Source organism: Mus caroli, unplaced genomic scaffold, assembly GCF_978045245.1.
Source record: "Mus caroli unplaced genomic scaffold, Mus_caroli_1 scaffold_12, whole genome shotgun sequence".
Taxonomy (NCBI): domain Eukaryota; kingdom Metazoa; phylum Chordata; class Mammalia; order Rodentia; family Muridae; genus Mus; species Mus caroli.
In genome coordinates, this window is record NW_028227267.1 from 63,042,906 (window position 1) to 63,058,433 (window position 15,528).

Genomic DNA, 15,528 nt, shown 5'->3' on the forward strand with positions numbered 1-15,528 from the left:
GGTTAAGGCCATGTGCACCACTTTCACCACTGCTGAGTTGCTACTGTTTCCTTCTCACTGTGTGTTCACTTTAAGTGAGTCACAAGGTCCAGATCAACCTTAAAAGATGGGGTAGAGAGAATGGCATGCTTCCTCTCAAGAGGTGTCCAGTGTTCACATATGCCATCAGAATTACTCTGTAAGAAGAGCTGTCATAGGCTGGGAGATGGCTCGTCGGTTAAAGCGCTTACCACATGACCAAAGCATGAGGATCCAGATAAATGCCAGCAGGGTGTGTAATCACAGGAGCTCTCCTGTAACTCCAGCCTCCGGAAGGAGGAGACAAGGAGTTCCCAGAGCACGGTCACTAGGGAGACTAGACATATTAATGAGTTGTGGGTTTGATGGAGAGATCCAGCCTCAGATAACAAGGTGGAAGAAATATGGAAGATGATTCCTAACATCAACCTTGGGCATCCATGAATGCGCACAAACACAGGAACACACAGGTGCACACATATGCACAGAAATGGAAACAGAAAAAAAAAGGAGAGCTGTATTTATTTTTTTATTTTTATTAGATATTTTCTTCATTTACATTTCAAATGCTATCCCCTACACTCTCCCCCCACCCTGCTCCCCTACCCAACCACTCCCACTTCTTGGTCCTGGCGTCCCCCTGTACTGGGGCATATAAAGTTTGCAAGAACAAGGAGCCTCTCTTCCCAATGATGGCCGAGAGCTGTATTTATATCTATTAATCACCCATCTCTCAGTAGGTCTTCATCTGTGTTTTGGGTTGTAATTAAAAAGTAGGTTAATTGTGTATTGTACAGAAATTTCCTCCCAGATAAAATCTCCCATATTGGAGGGAATCTCATTAAGACGTGGGATGTTCTAAAGGGAGGAAAACATTCCATCTCTCAAGGAAGCTCACTGGTCTCAAAGTAAACAATTCAATGACTTCAAGAAGTCCCTGAAAATGACTAAATATTCTAGATCCCTCCCTCCCCAAATGGATAGAAGCAGGATACATTCTGAGAGAATCTGAGCTGCCCAAAAGTGACAGAGACCACCCAAGCTGCCCAGAAGAATCCCAGACCTACTATGTGCCTGAAAGAGACACTCTCCAACCTGTTGAGCTGCCCCACAGGCTGTGCAGCATGCTGCAGGTCCCCAGCTTTGTGAGCTGTCACCCATGCTGGGGTGAGTTTTTGGTGACATAGCTGTCCTTAAGCTATGACTACCTCTGTAAGTAAGCTCTTGCTCATATTCCTGTAAGTGAGCCCAATAATCTCATTAGTTCACCAAAGTAGATTTTGGTAGTGTCTTTCCTGATGACAATGGTCATCAGCCAAGATGAGTGTGCACATTTATTCACCTCTCCCCAGGAATAGTCACACAACATCATAGTGCTGCAAACCTTTCGTCCCAACACTCAAAAGGCAGAAACAAATGGAGTTCTGCGAGTTCCCGGCCAGCCTGGTTTACATAGTCTGTTCAGGTTAGCCCAGGCTACATAGTTGGACATAGCCTCAAAAAGAAAAAAAGAAAAATTAAGTTATCTATCGGCTAGTTCAAATTGTACTTAGTCGTTTTGTACTTGCTATTGTTCCATTTTTGTCCATGGGGAGCTACTTCAGCTTCTTGGTCTTTTATGGGGAAAGTCTGGGTCTTACTTACATGAAGATGGTATGTCATCTGGTGAGGCCAAAACATAACAGTTACTACTGGTGATATTCGGATGCTCACACGTGAATGTGGATGCTGATTAAATGGTAACTTATGCTGTTAAACTCGTATCTGTCATCTCCAAAACCTCCCCTCTATCCTGGGCTCTACAATGTAAGAACTGGACTCCTGCAAATGCTATTTCTCCTGTCAGTGGACTTGTTGCTAGCTTCTGCCAGTAGGAGGCAGTAGAGGGAGATCAGCTGGATGGAGAAGGATTCCGCCCCTCCTTCCTGCCAGCCCTGTGTAGCAATGACACTTCAGCATAGCGGCCACATTTACTTCAGCTTCTAGACTCTTTCCAAACTTCCAGCGGTACGCTACATTACGCTACGTTACGCTACGTTACGTTACGTTACGTTACGTTACGTTACGTTATGTTACGCAACGCTACGTTTCATGCTATCTCACGTATGGATCGGATGATGTCAGTCTCCGCTGCACAGAGAGCCTCCACCAAGCTTCCAGTCTCTCACATCCATGGTCTTTTACTTTTACAGTTTCGTGTGCAGCCTGTTCTCTACATGAAATCGTCGTCCACACGCATCGTCTGTGCTTTCTTGCTTGGATCCTCACAGATAACAGAAGTAAGACATATAACCGTTCAACTAAGAAATGAGAAGCCGTCTACAAAATGAAAGCAGCTGCTTTGGTGGGGCATGCTCACGGGGGCTTTCTTATCTGTCTTCCAGTACTTCTAAAGTTCTGCTGTGACAGCATTTCATAAGCCTCTGTCCTTTACAGAGGACGGCATGTACCCAGGGCAAACTACCTCCCACATGCAATAATAGGTAAGGAGACCAATTTATGTAACTTGTTGGTAATTGCCAGGTGGGCGGAGACAGAGTGTGAATTGCTGGAAGAGAGAGTAAACAGAATCCTGAGAGAGATGGTATCTAGGGAGAAATGTTTTCTGGAAACAGAAAAGGCCATTGCAGGGTTCAAAGACAGCAGACACACTTCACCACACTGGAAGCTCCCACATATAGAAAGCAAGGTGATGACTCAGTCGGTCAAGTGCTTACCACGCAAACATGAAAACCTGGGTCTGGATTCCCAGAACCTGTGCAAAGGGTGAGTACTGACCACTGACCTGTAAGCCCTGTGATAGAGGGGAGGAGACACGGGTGGACCCCCAGCGGTCTCTGGCTAGCCAGTCTAACCTAATCTGTGAAGTACAGGCTCCCAGCAATAAGGTGGAGAGCCATTAAAGAGGATACACAGCATAAGCCTCTGGCCTGTGTGCAATGTGTGTCCGATTGCCTGCTCTTGTTTGCGCGCTCTCTCTCTCTCTCTCTCTCTCTCTCTCTCTCTCTCTCTCTCTCTCACACACACACACACACACACACACACACACACACACACACGGAGAGAGAGGGGGAGGTTATGACCTTTTATTTCTTTCCATTTGTAACGAAGTAGGGTACACAAGGAAACTTGGGTGTACATACGACAAGAGCGAGCTGGGCTCCCAGAAGCTTTCTCCAAGACAGAAATGCTCCCCTAACTCATTCTCTGAAGCTTCAACGCAAGCATCAGCGCCCTCTGCTGACCAGGATTCAGAGCACGCCACAGACCGCCCAAATAGCTTTAAGCTGAACCACCCTTAAGTGTCTTTTGAAGACCCAACTCCCAGCCCCTCTGACTGTGACTGCTTTACGCTAAAATGAGATCTTTGGGATGGGCTCTAATCTAATATGTCTAGTGTCCTTTGACGATGAAGCAAACAGGCACAGACAGAAGGAAGACATAGGGAGGCACGCCATGCACAGTTAGGGAGACACAAAAGAATCCCACCCAGCCAGGGCCTCCATTTTGGACCGGACTCCCCAGAGATATGATAAAATAATTTCCTGTGGATTTTCATTGCATTTTTATTTATGTATGTAGGAAGGGGTGTGTGCCACCGCGTATGTAACAAGTTTCTGAAGCTGTGGATCCCAGGCTGACCAGCACACCCACAGTGATGCCATACCTTACCTGATCAAGGAAGAAACTAACAGCTAAACCAGCAGTTCTCAATCTGTGGGTCACGACCCCTTGGGCAAACCTCTGTCTCCAAAACTATTTACATTATGATTTATAGCAGTAGCAAAATTACAGTTATGAAGTAGCAGTGAAGATACTTTTATGGTTGGGGGAGGGGTCACTACAACATGAGGAGCTGTATTAAAGGGTCGCAGCTTTAGGAAGGTCGGGAACCACCGATCTAAAGCAACTCAGTTAGTTCTGCTTGGAGGAAATGCCTCCATGAGATCCAGCTGTAGGGCATTTTCTCAACCAGTGGTGCCATCCCTGGGCTGTGGTCCCGGGTTCTATAAGGAAGCAGGCTGAGCAAGCCATGGGAGCAAGCTGTAAGGAGTGCCTACCTCTCCATGGCTTCTGCATCAGCTCCTGCCTCCAGGGTCCTGCCCTGCTTGAGTTCCTTCAGTAATGAAGAGGGATATGGAAATGTAAGCCAAATAGACCCCTTTCTTCCCAACTTGCTTTTTGGTCATGGTGTTTTCATTAAAGCAACAGAAACCCAAGTCACCTCCTTAGAGTCCCTTTATCCCACTTCTCCTTCCCTCCACCATCCCCCTTGAACCACCCACCACTGCCCCTTCCATTGGCTTTGTGGACATGGTTCCCCGGGCTGCTCTCCACTCACTGCAGGAGGACCGCAGGGTCTAAGAGTTTCCATTTTAACCATTTCTAAGCATACAGTTGAGTGGCATTGTGTGCGTTCATGAATCCAACCAAATCTGCTCTCCATCCCCCAAACAGAAGCTGAGCTGAGGGGCGCGTGACAATCCCAAGCCAGGGAGCGAATGACATCCATGTTTTCTTATAATTGTCAGGGGGCTTTTTTATCTTAAGGAGACCTCTTCAACATGTCCAAGCTTTAACTCTTTTTTTTTTCACTCTTCATATATGATATAAATCAAATGCTCCTTTAATTGGACATATTTATAACCAGTAACAGGTCCGGGTTCTGATAGTTTTATGGGTGAGTCCATTTAGACTTCCAAATAGGCGATTCTTCTGCTCTGTAAGTAAACCACTCTGCAGCACAGAGCAGATGGACACAAGCCCCAACTGATTTAACAGGCTGCTGTACAGACGCACAACTAACGTAGACATCAGAAGATACTTAGAGCTAGCCCAGGTGTAAACTGCTCAAAATGAAACAAGGTACCAACTTTGTCTTGCAAATAATATTGACTGCAGTGATCTAGTTTGCCTTTCAGTTACCGTAACTAACACTGACAAAAACCAACATGGGGGACAAAAACATGTATTTGGCTTATAGGTTACACACATTACATCATCCAGGAAAGCCAAGGCAGGGACATAAGCAGAGACTATGGAGGAGCACTGCTCACTGGCTTGCTGTTCATGGCTTGCTCGGTTTGCCTTTCTTTTCTTTCTTTATTTAGTCACTTTATATCCCAATCACTGCCTCATATCCTCCCTGCCCAACCTCACACAGTCCCTCTCCCATGCCTCATCCCCTTCTTCCCTGGGTATCACCCCATCCTGGCACATCATGTCTCTGTAGAACTAGGCACCTCTTCTCCCACTGAGGCCAGACAAGGTGTCTCAGTTAGGGGAGCAAGATCCACAGGCAGGCAACAGAGTCAGGGATAGCCCCCTCCACACTCCAGTTGTTAGAGACCCTCAGTTTGCTTTTCTTCTTCAATCCAGGACCACATTCCCAGGGGTGGCACTACCCACATGAGCTGAATCCTCCTACGTCAATCATTAATTAAAAAAATGTACCCCCAACTTACTTATAGGCCAATCTGATAGAGCCAACTCCTCAACTGGGGGTCCCTCTTCCCAGGTAACTACATTTGTGTCAAATTCATACAACCAAACAGCACATACAGTTAGAGTTTGTGTCTTTCATGGGTAAAAATGCTAGATGGTTGGTCCAGTAAAACTTGTTGAAATTAAGTGTCTCTTCAAAAAAAACTAACATCTTTATGTTTATTAAAATCTTTACATTTATTTTTTACATTTATTTGGGGGCAGACATGCATGACACAGCAAGTATGGAGGTCAGAGGACAACTCGTATGAGTTATTTCTCTCCTTCCACCATATGGATTGTGGGGATCAAACTCAGGTTGCCAGGCTTGGCAACAAGTGACCTTAACTCACTGAGACATCTCACTAGTCCAAATTATATTGTCTTCAAATGATAAAGAATGTCTTTGTGAACCCAAGAGCCAATGTTATATCTACTTTGTATTTCTGAAAACATATTCCGAATAGTTTCTTTCTGGTTTTTATTAGTAAGATTTTATTAGTAAGGACCATATAAGGTTCAAACTCTTAAAATTTGAATAAATGTGAGATATGATTCATCAAGCAAATGAAATACTGTGTGCTCGATCACACATTGTAACACCCCCCATGTTCCCTGGCCATCTGATTATGAGACAATGCTTACATAAGGTGGCCCGCCAGGAAGCACTTTATTGAAAACTACTTTAGGGAATGTGGCAGTGACTGACTCCTAACAACGGGAAGAGAAGGGAAATTGCTGCCAGCTCCTTTATGACATTGTCCTAACAGTCCAGACTAAATCCTTACCTAACACAGAGCAAGAGTGGACCTTAGGAGGTGTGAATTGCTGACAGCTTGACCTGGTATGGCTCATACAACATCCTATCCTGCAACACAGGTCACTCATACAACATCCCATATTCCAACACAGACATCTCTTCTCCAGAGTGCTGGGAACACAGTCCAAGATGGACCGTCTTTAGGGCCAGAAAACAAGTCTCGATAAATGGAGCTGAAGTCACAGTAAGCATGTTCTCTAGCCATACAGAAATCACACTGGGAAGCTCTGGGAAGCTTCCCCTCACTGGGAACTAAGAAGCATACGTACTGTAGCCCTGGCGTGAAAAGAAGTTTCATTTGTAAACCTAAGTTTTATTTGTAAAAAATTTTAGTTTTTTGAAAGTTGATACTTCCTCCCCCCACCCCCCGCCCCGAGACAGGGTTTTTCTGTATAGCCCTGGCTGTCCTGGAACTCACTTTGTAAACCAGGCTGGCCTCCAACTCAGAAATCTGCCTGCCTCTGGCTCCCAAGTGCTGGGATTAAAGGCGTGCGCCACCACTGCCCAGCAAGTTGATACTTCCTAAAAGGCCTTCGCACAAACTGAACTCCAGATCTGACCAGCTGCAGTGGTAAAGTAACCACGGGTAAAGAAGAAATCACACCAAGTCTGCACACGCTCTTTCAAAAAGTGGAAAGGAAAATCTGACAACAAGATATCCTATGAACTCAATTCAACATTGACACAATCCAAAGACATCACTACTGAACCCTGCGATCTTCATAAATAGATGCAAAAAGTTTTAAAAACAAGTTTAGTGGATTGAACCAAATAATGTAAGAGAAGGCTGCTATACCGTGACCAAGATTGGTTTATCCAGCAATGCAAAGTTGGTTTAGCATTTGAAAATCAAATCTGGAGAGTCACTATGTTAACAAGTGTAAAAAAAAAAAAATCACCTCAATAGATAAAGAAAATGTGTTGGATAAAAGCCAAAGTCTATTACCAATTTTAAAAAAATTCTGAGAAAGCAATGAGTGGAGGGAAATCTTCATCTTAGTAAAGCCTGGTGCCCTCTACAAAAGATATAGTGAATCCACACTGTAAGCATGTAGTCTACAAAAGATGTGGTGGGCTGGAGAGATGACTGGGCAGTTAAGAGCACTGACTGCTCTTCCAAAGGTCCGGAGTTCAAATCCCAGCAACCGCATGGTTGTCAATGCCCTTTTCTGGTGTGTCTGAAAACGTAAAATAAAAGAAAAAAAAAAGGATACAATGAATCCACACTGTTATGTGTAGTCTACAAAAGCTATAATCAATCTACAGGCTGTAAAACATAGTCTACAAAAGATGCTGGGGATCCACAGAGCCTGGATGCTTTGCGCATAAGCTCAGTCCACTTCTGAGCAACATTCTAGGAAATGTAGTCCATGTGTTAAGGCTGAAACAGCACCAATGCCAAAGAAATAAGTAAAAATGCCTTCATTTGTAGACAACCTGATTATCTACATGCATTTCCAGGAAGGCTTGGGAAAAGGTAATGAAAGATTAGCAGGACTATAAGATCAGTATACAGCAATAATGCATAGAGCTGGAGAAGTGACTCAGCAAGTAAAGATGTCCTGAATTCCACTCCAGAGCCTACATGGTGGAGGGAGAGGACCAGCTTTGAACGTTATCCTCTGAACTCCACACGCGCATACACACACACACACACACACACACACACACACACACACACACCACAAATAAATAAGGGTGTTAAGGAGCTAGCTCAATGATTAAGAACATTTGCTTCAGCAGATCACTGTGAGTTCAAACCCAGTCTGGTCTACAGGGAGAATTTCAGGCCAGCCAGGGCAGCACAGAAAAATCCTATCTCATAAGAAGCAAACAAACCAAAAAGAACATTTGCTGCTTCTTCAGAGGACCTGGGTTTGGTTCCCAGCCTCAAAATTGCAGCTCACAACCGCCTTACCTTCAGTGCAAGGGAACTTACTCCCTCTTCTGGCAGCCACAGGCATTACATGCAGGCAAAAAAAAGATTCATATGCATAAAATAACTCTTCATAAAATGTAAAAAAAGTTTTTAATTAAATAGTACTATGTTGTAAACATAATCCATGATATTATGTACACAATGGAACTTATAATAACATTAAAATATGAGATATGGATAAATCTGAAAGGACATTTACTATCAGTGCATTAAAATGCACATGCTCCACTCTCTTAAGACACAAAACCCTTACCTACCATCATTTCAAAAGCATACTGTTCAAAGAAATGAGACACAGTAATTCTACTTTTAAAAAAAACCTGAAAACCACTTCCTCAGCTAGGTGACCAAGAAAAAAAAATTAAGTACATTACCAGACAAAAGAGACGGCTCATTGGTTAATCATTTGCCACACAAGTGTGAAGACCCAGTGCAGATCAAGAGAACCGGAAAAATACTGGGAGGGAAGAGGAGGAAGGAGAGGGGTGGGGAAAAAGAATAAGGAGGGAGAGGGGGAAGAAAGGAGACAGAGGAAGAGTAGGGGGGATACTAAGGAGGAAGACTGAGAAAGGAGGAGAGGGAGGGGAGACTGGGAAGGGGAGGGGAAGGGGTCTACGGGGTGGGGGGGGGAAGGAGGGGAGAGGAAGGTGGGAGAGAGGGAAGGAAGGAGGGGAGAGAGAATATCTGGCCACAGGACATCACCAGTTCTTAACCATTTTTGCCATTTAACAATTTTTTTATCCATATATTTTTGATCATGTTGTTCCCTTTCTTGGCTCCATCCTAATCCTCCCTTCCCACCTACATTTAAATTCTTAGTAGCATTGCATGCATCCTGTTAGAGAACAAGTTGAGACTCTGGGCCAAACGGCTTGATGTATTCGATGACTTCTTAGCTGTACAACCCACTTCTGGATCATACAAGGTCCCTGAACGCCGAGGCTTTTTTTTTTTTTTTTTTTTTTTTTTTTTTTTTTTTTTTTTTTTTTTTGATCCCACAGGAGCTACTGGCTCCAGAGCAGCGGAAATCTCATGCGCGCGCTGGCTGTCTTCCTCTCAGGCTCGTGCAATGCCGCCATCTACAGGCAAATGGCACACACTGCACAGCCAAGGGCCATTCCTTTCTGAATTCCCTAATCAACACCTCTCACTTCTGTCCACCAGGTCTCTGTGAAAGTGAAGTTAAAGGCACCAGGCAAAGGGCTGTTGTTCTCCGGATGACCTTGAGGGCTAAGATGCTCATTCTGGAAGTGCCAGTTCATCCGGGAAGTGCCAGTATTTCTGTTTTTCGATAGCACACTATGTTTTATAAGGTAAACCCCTGGACACTTAGCACCTGTTAGTGGAAGAAACTGTTAAGTGCTTTCGGGCAAGGAATAAAACATGTTTCTGTCCTCAAGGATCTGATAGTCACATATAAAATAAAATGAGATCATGCTACTGCTAAACACCCACTAGACCTGGAGAGTAAAGGCTAATGATATCCCCTGGAAACTTCCTATGTCTGGCATGCGTCCTGGAACATTTTATAAGCCAACTCATCTGGACCTCATATGGCCACCGCCCTTCAGAAGGCAAAGCTGGGAGCTTCCATGAGCATCCTGCACCCTCAGCTCAGAGCTAGGCTAGCAGTAAGCAGGAACATAGACCGTGAGCATCCTGCACCCTCAGCTCAGAGCTAGGCTAGCAGTGAGCAGGAACATAGACCTTGAGCATCCTGCACTCTCAGCTCAGAGCTAGGCTAGCAGTGAGCAGGAACATAGACCGTGAGCACCCTGTACTCTCAGTTCAGAGCTAGGCTAGCAGTGAGTAAGAACATAGACCGGTTTTTGCTACAAAGCATTGACTCCTCATTAGGTAACCAAATGCCGGGTGCAATCCAGTGTCTGACTCCTCTACTCTTGGGCTACCTGCTTAGCTCTGCACATGGATATGTCAATCACTTAAGGAGTGTCTGTCTAGCCCCACTTCATCCCCCTTCCAGTCTAAAAACAGAGGTCAGTTATTATCCTAAATGTTCAATCACCTTGAATCTCTCAGGACAGACTGCTCCTTACAACTTCCCAGAGAACAACCATCAAGTAGAGCGAGCCTGCATCCTGAAATAAACATCTCCTAAGAGCCAGACTGATCCCCCTACGTGATGATAAATATCAGGACTCCTTTCAACCATTCTGAAGAACCTGAACTGGAACAGTGGCCAGTCAGACGATGCATGGCAGTGACCATACACTCCTCTTGCCCCTTCCCCAATTCTTCTTCTAAGTTTAAACCTCAAGAACCTTAATGAGAGACTTGGGGCAACACTGAACTTCTGGATGTGTTCCTCTTCCCACAGTGACCACAGCAATAGATCTCCCACCCTGGTTTCTTCCATTACACATCTCTTTCATTGGCACAGTATAGCAAGGGGCCCACTCTAGCCTCTTGGGTTTGCTGAGGACCAGCCTTTGTCTGAAAGCGCCAGTTACAAATATACATCCATGCACTGCCACAGAGCCCATGCCCATCCGCACTGTCTCCGTTAGGGTTTCCATTGCTGTGACCGACACCAGGACCAAGGTAACTCTTATAAAGGACAGCGTTTAATTGGGGCTGGCTTTCAGGTTCAGTCTAGTATCATCAAGGCAGGAACATGACAGCATCCAGGCAGGCATGGTGCAGGAGGAGCTGAGAGTTCTACATCTTCATCTGAAGGCTGCTTGGGGAAGACTAGAAGCTAGAAGAAGTGTCTCAGAGCCCACCCCTACAGTGACACTTTCTCAAACAAGGCCACACCTACTCCAATAAGGCCATGCTTCCTAATAATGTCACTCAAACAATGACACACACTGACTTTATCATCTTGTGGATAGCAAAAAAAAAAAAAAAGTCCAAGGCGGAACCCATGCATTTCAAACTTTGCCATTTACTGGGAACATAAGACTTGAGTTAGGGAAATGGCTCAGCAGTTACTGGTCTTCATTGCCTTTATAGAAAGCCTGGATTCAGCTGCCAGCACCCACACTGAGTGGCTTATAGCCACTTGTAATTTCAATGCTGACATCATCTTCTGACCTCTCTGGGCACCAGCACACATGGAGTGTTTATACATACATGCAGGCACTCACACATACACATAAAACAAAAATATTTTTTAAAAAGTTTTTGGAAGGCTTGACTCTTATTTAGGCTGTTTCCAAACCCATATTTAGAGACCACACTACCTGCCTTTCTTCGCCATGTTGATATTATTAGTACTCATGTAACCATTAGCTACAACTGATGGTAGCAGACGCAGAGACCCAAAGCCAAACACTAGGCAAAGCCAAGGGAACTCCACAGAAGGGGAAGGGAGGAAGGATTGTAGAAGCCAGAGGGGCCAAGGACACTAGGAGAACACAGTCCACAGAGTCAACTAAGCAGGACTCATAGGGTCTCACAGAGACTGAAGCCACAATCACAGAGCCTGCCTGGATCTGAGCTAGGCCCTCTGCATGCATGTATAGTTTGGTATCCTTGGAGGACCCCTAACAGTGGGAGCAGAGTGCCTCTGACTATTACCTGATCTTGGGACCCTTTTCTTTTTATTGGTTTATCTTGCCCAGTCTTGACATGAGGGCTTGTGTCTGGTCTTATTGTATCTTGTTACACCATGTTTGGTTGATATCCCTAGGAGGAGACCTGCTCCTTTTTTTTTTTTTTTCTGAAAAGAAACAGAGGAGGGGGAGTGGATCTGGGGGCAGGGAACATCAGGGGAGGCTGGGAGGAGAGAGGAGGGAGGGGAAATTTTGGTCAGGATGTGGTATATAGGAGAAAATGATCATTAGCCACTAAGACAAATGGAGGAATAGAGGAAGGTATTGCAAGCAGATACTCTGGGGTTGAAATCCACAGAGATGTGTAACTGGCTCCAGGGTCTCAGAGCTCTCAGTCTACCACAAGGAATAACTCACCTCACTGGTCAGCAGGCCATAACACCCATGTCTCACCCTTCCTCTTTCTCTCAGGTGTGATTCCATCAGTTGAGACTTTTCTTGTTTTTCTCCTGAAGCCTCTAACCCAAGCCTCTCCCCTCTCCTGTAAATTCAAGGCATTGTCTTCATCCTGCCAAGCTCTTGAGCTAGCAAATGACATTGAACGTGACCTTTGCTCATCACTTAAGATGGATCTCTCTATTTGTTAAAGCAAAACACCTACAAAATAGGAAGAGGATACATATATCATCTCCTGGTTGGGCCACTTCTCAAGGCATAAGCCAAAGCATTAAGTTCCCAAAAGATACCTTTTACCTAGGCAGAAGATAGTGTGTTGTTTCTTTGTGATAAAATAACCTGGCAAAAGCAACTGAGAAAAAGTGGATACATTTAGACTAACTGCAATTTAGAAAAAGTGGACTCACGCTAAGAGTTCCCTTCACTAGTTTTGTTCTACCCTATCTCTGATATTTAGTGTTGGCTATCAGCCACACAGAATCTAGAATTATCCTGCTGATTATGCCCTCTGGCCATGCCTACAAAGAATTATCTTTATCATGTTATTTGATCTAGGAAGACTCAGGCTAAAAGTAGGCAGCACCAATCCACATTTTCTGACATGGTGACTGCCCCTAGCAGTTGTTGTACAAAGGTGGTGGTATCTGGAGGAGACTTTATTAGTAATGTTTCTGTAAGGAACACCTGAGAAAATCAATTTAAGGGGGAAAGGGAGTTTATTGGGGCTTATGATTTGAGGGTACAGTCTGTGGTGACAGGGAAGGAGGGCATGATGACAGGAGGCAGCTGGTCATATGGTGCTTGCAGCCAGGAAACAGAGAGCAATAAACCCTGGTGCCCAGTTGTCTTTCTTCTTTTTCTCCCCCTTTTCCCTATAGTCTGAGCTTCCAGTTCACAAGATCATTGTCATTCACAGTTGAGCATGAGTAGTCTCACTTCAAATAGATCTCCAGGGAAATAAATGCCTGCAAAGAGAGCCCCTGGGGTATGTCTTCTAGATGATTCTAAATCCTGTCAAGTTGACTATGAGATTGACCATCACGTGGCCTGTTAGAAAGTCCATAGCTCACTGAAGGTAAGATCTAGTTCACACACACACACACACACACACACACTCATACACACTATCTTAATTAGGGTTTTACTGCTGTGAAAAGACACTATGACCAAGGCAACTCTTATAAAGGCAAGCATTTCATTGGAGTTGGCTTACAGTTTCAGAGGTTCAGTCCATTATCATCCAGATGGGAAGCATGGCAGCTTGCAGGCAGACATGATGCTGGAGGAGCCAAGCGTTCTACACCTAGATCTGAAGGGAGGCTGTGAGGAGACTGGATCCCACATTAGGTGGAGCTTGAGCATAGGAAACCTCAAAGCCCATCCCCACAGTGACACACATCCTCCAACAAGACCACACCTACTTCAACAAGGCCATACCTCCTAATAGTGCCACTCCCTGTGGGCCAAGTATTCAAACACATGAGTGTATGGGGTCCAAACCTATTCAACCAGCACAGATGCTATAGTCAGGGCAGTTCTTCAGGACCATGGGGAAGGCTTAGGTTGGAGAAAATTATGAGACCTGTACAGAAAGTTAAAACGCCTATCACTTGATCCTGTGGGTACAGGGAAAGCTATGGGTGGCTAATGTGGCTGGAGATCATAGAATGGAAGGTGTGAGTAGGAGGGAGAAAGCAGTCTTCCTTCCCATCAGTGAGATGGAACACTACGCTCCATGGAGGGCTTGACCTCCTCTTCCTGTCCCTACTTTTGATGAAGCCACCCAGGACTACATCGTCAGCCTCCTCATTGCCGATTTTAATACATAAGAGGAAAGATGAATCTCTTCCCAGCCCAGCAGAGGGTGCACAACATCACAGAGTGGTGAGGAAGAGCAGCCCTTTCTCTCCTAGACATCACCAGATGGGTGACAAAGGCATCTATGGAGTGACAGGAAAGGCCAAGCAAGATGACCCTCAGAAAGGGAAGGCTTGGGAGATGGCTTAGTCACTAAAGTGCTTGTTGTCTAAGCATCGGGGCTTGAGTTCAGTACCCAGAACCTGTGTAAAAAGCCTTGTGATTCTGGTGCTGAGGAGACCAAGACAGGAGGCTCCTCAGGGCTGGCTGGACAACCTAGCAAACATAGCTTAATCAGAGGGTTCCCAGCCAATGGGACATCCTCTCTCAAAGTGGGAGGAAAAAGGATAGATGACATTCTGAGGAATGATACCTGTCATAGTTTGTATATTCTTGGACCAGGGAGTGGCACCATTTGGAGGTGTGGCCTTGTTGGAATAGGTGTGATCTGGTTGAAGTAGGTGTGTCACTGTGAGTGTGGGCATAAGATCCTCACCCTAGTTGCCTGGTAGTCAGTCTTCCACTAGCAGCCTTTGGTTGAAGATGTAGAACTCTCAGCTTCTCCTGCACCATGCCTGCCTGGGTGCTGCCATGCTCACACCTTGATGGTAATGGACTGAAACTCTGAACCTGTAAGCCAGTCCTAATTAAATGGTTTTTTTTATAAGACTTGCTGTGGTCATGGTGTCTGTTCACAGCAGTAAAACTCTAACTAAGACAATACCCAAGATTGGCTTCTGAGCTCACGCACACATGTGCACACAAGTAAGCACGCATACACACAGAGACAGAGAGACACAGGGGAAGAGAGAGAGAGAAAAGGGGGGAGGGGGAGGAAGAGGGAGAGAGAAAGAGAAAAAAAGAGAAAGAGGAGAGAGAAAGAGAGAGAGAAAGAAGAAGAAGAAGAAGAAGAAGAAGAAGAAGAAGAAGAAGAAGAAGAAGAAGAAGAAGAAGAAGAAGAAGAAGAAGAAGAAGAAGAAGAAGAAGAAGAAGAAGAAGAAGAAGAAGAAAGAAGAAGAAAAGACCAGACACTACATCTGGGGTCCACTTAGAAGAAGTATAAAAGTAAACAAAGATTTTGAGTGCATCCAGAGCACATTCAGTTATGTGTGTGTGTGTGTGTGTGTGTGTGTGTGATATGATCCTTGTAAAATGATGACTAAAATTATGTATATATTAATTAATACAGGAAATGGGCTGAAGAGATGGCTCAGGAGCTAAGAGCACTGGCTGCTCTTCCAAAAGAGGTCCTGAGTTCAACTCCAGCAACCACATGGCAGCTCACAACCATCTGTCATGGGATCCAATGCCCTCTTCTGGTGTGTCTGAAGGCAACCACGGTGTATTCACAAATATAAAATAAATACAACTAATCATTTATGGTAGCAGGTGTTCTCTAACCAGCTGTTTTCCAAATAAAAGACTCGGAGACCTTT

The 15,528-nt window shown here is 44.9% G+C and overlaps 1 long non-coding RNA gene across 4 annotated transcripts; it reads left to right on the plus strand.

The window, feature by feature from the left end:
- The first annotated feature begins 2,109 nt into the window (after positions 1 to 2,109).
- On the plus strand, positions 2,110 to 15,513 carry LOC110309953 (uncharacterized). 4 transcript variants are annotated; one of them, XR_003834771.2, is made up of 4 exons: positions 2,110 to 2,297; positions 2,403 to 2,784; positions 9,426 to 9,574; positions 15,282 to 15,513. It is a non-coding gene; the product is annotated as an uncharacterized LOC110309953 (long non-coding RNA). The 4 variants fall into 4 exon arrangements; XR_003834772.2 differs by having other exon boundaries at positions 2,403 to 2,501; XR_003834773.2 differs by lacking the exons at positions 9,426 to 9,574; positions 15,282 to 15,513 and adding an exon at positions 3,130 to 4,242 and having other exon boundaries at positions 2,403 to 2,501.
- The last annotated feature ends 15 nt before the right edge of the window (positions 15,514 to 15,528 follow it).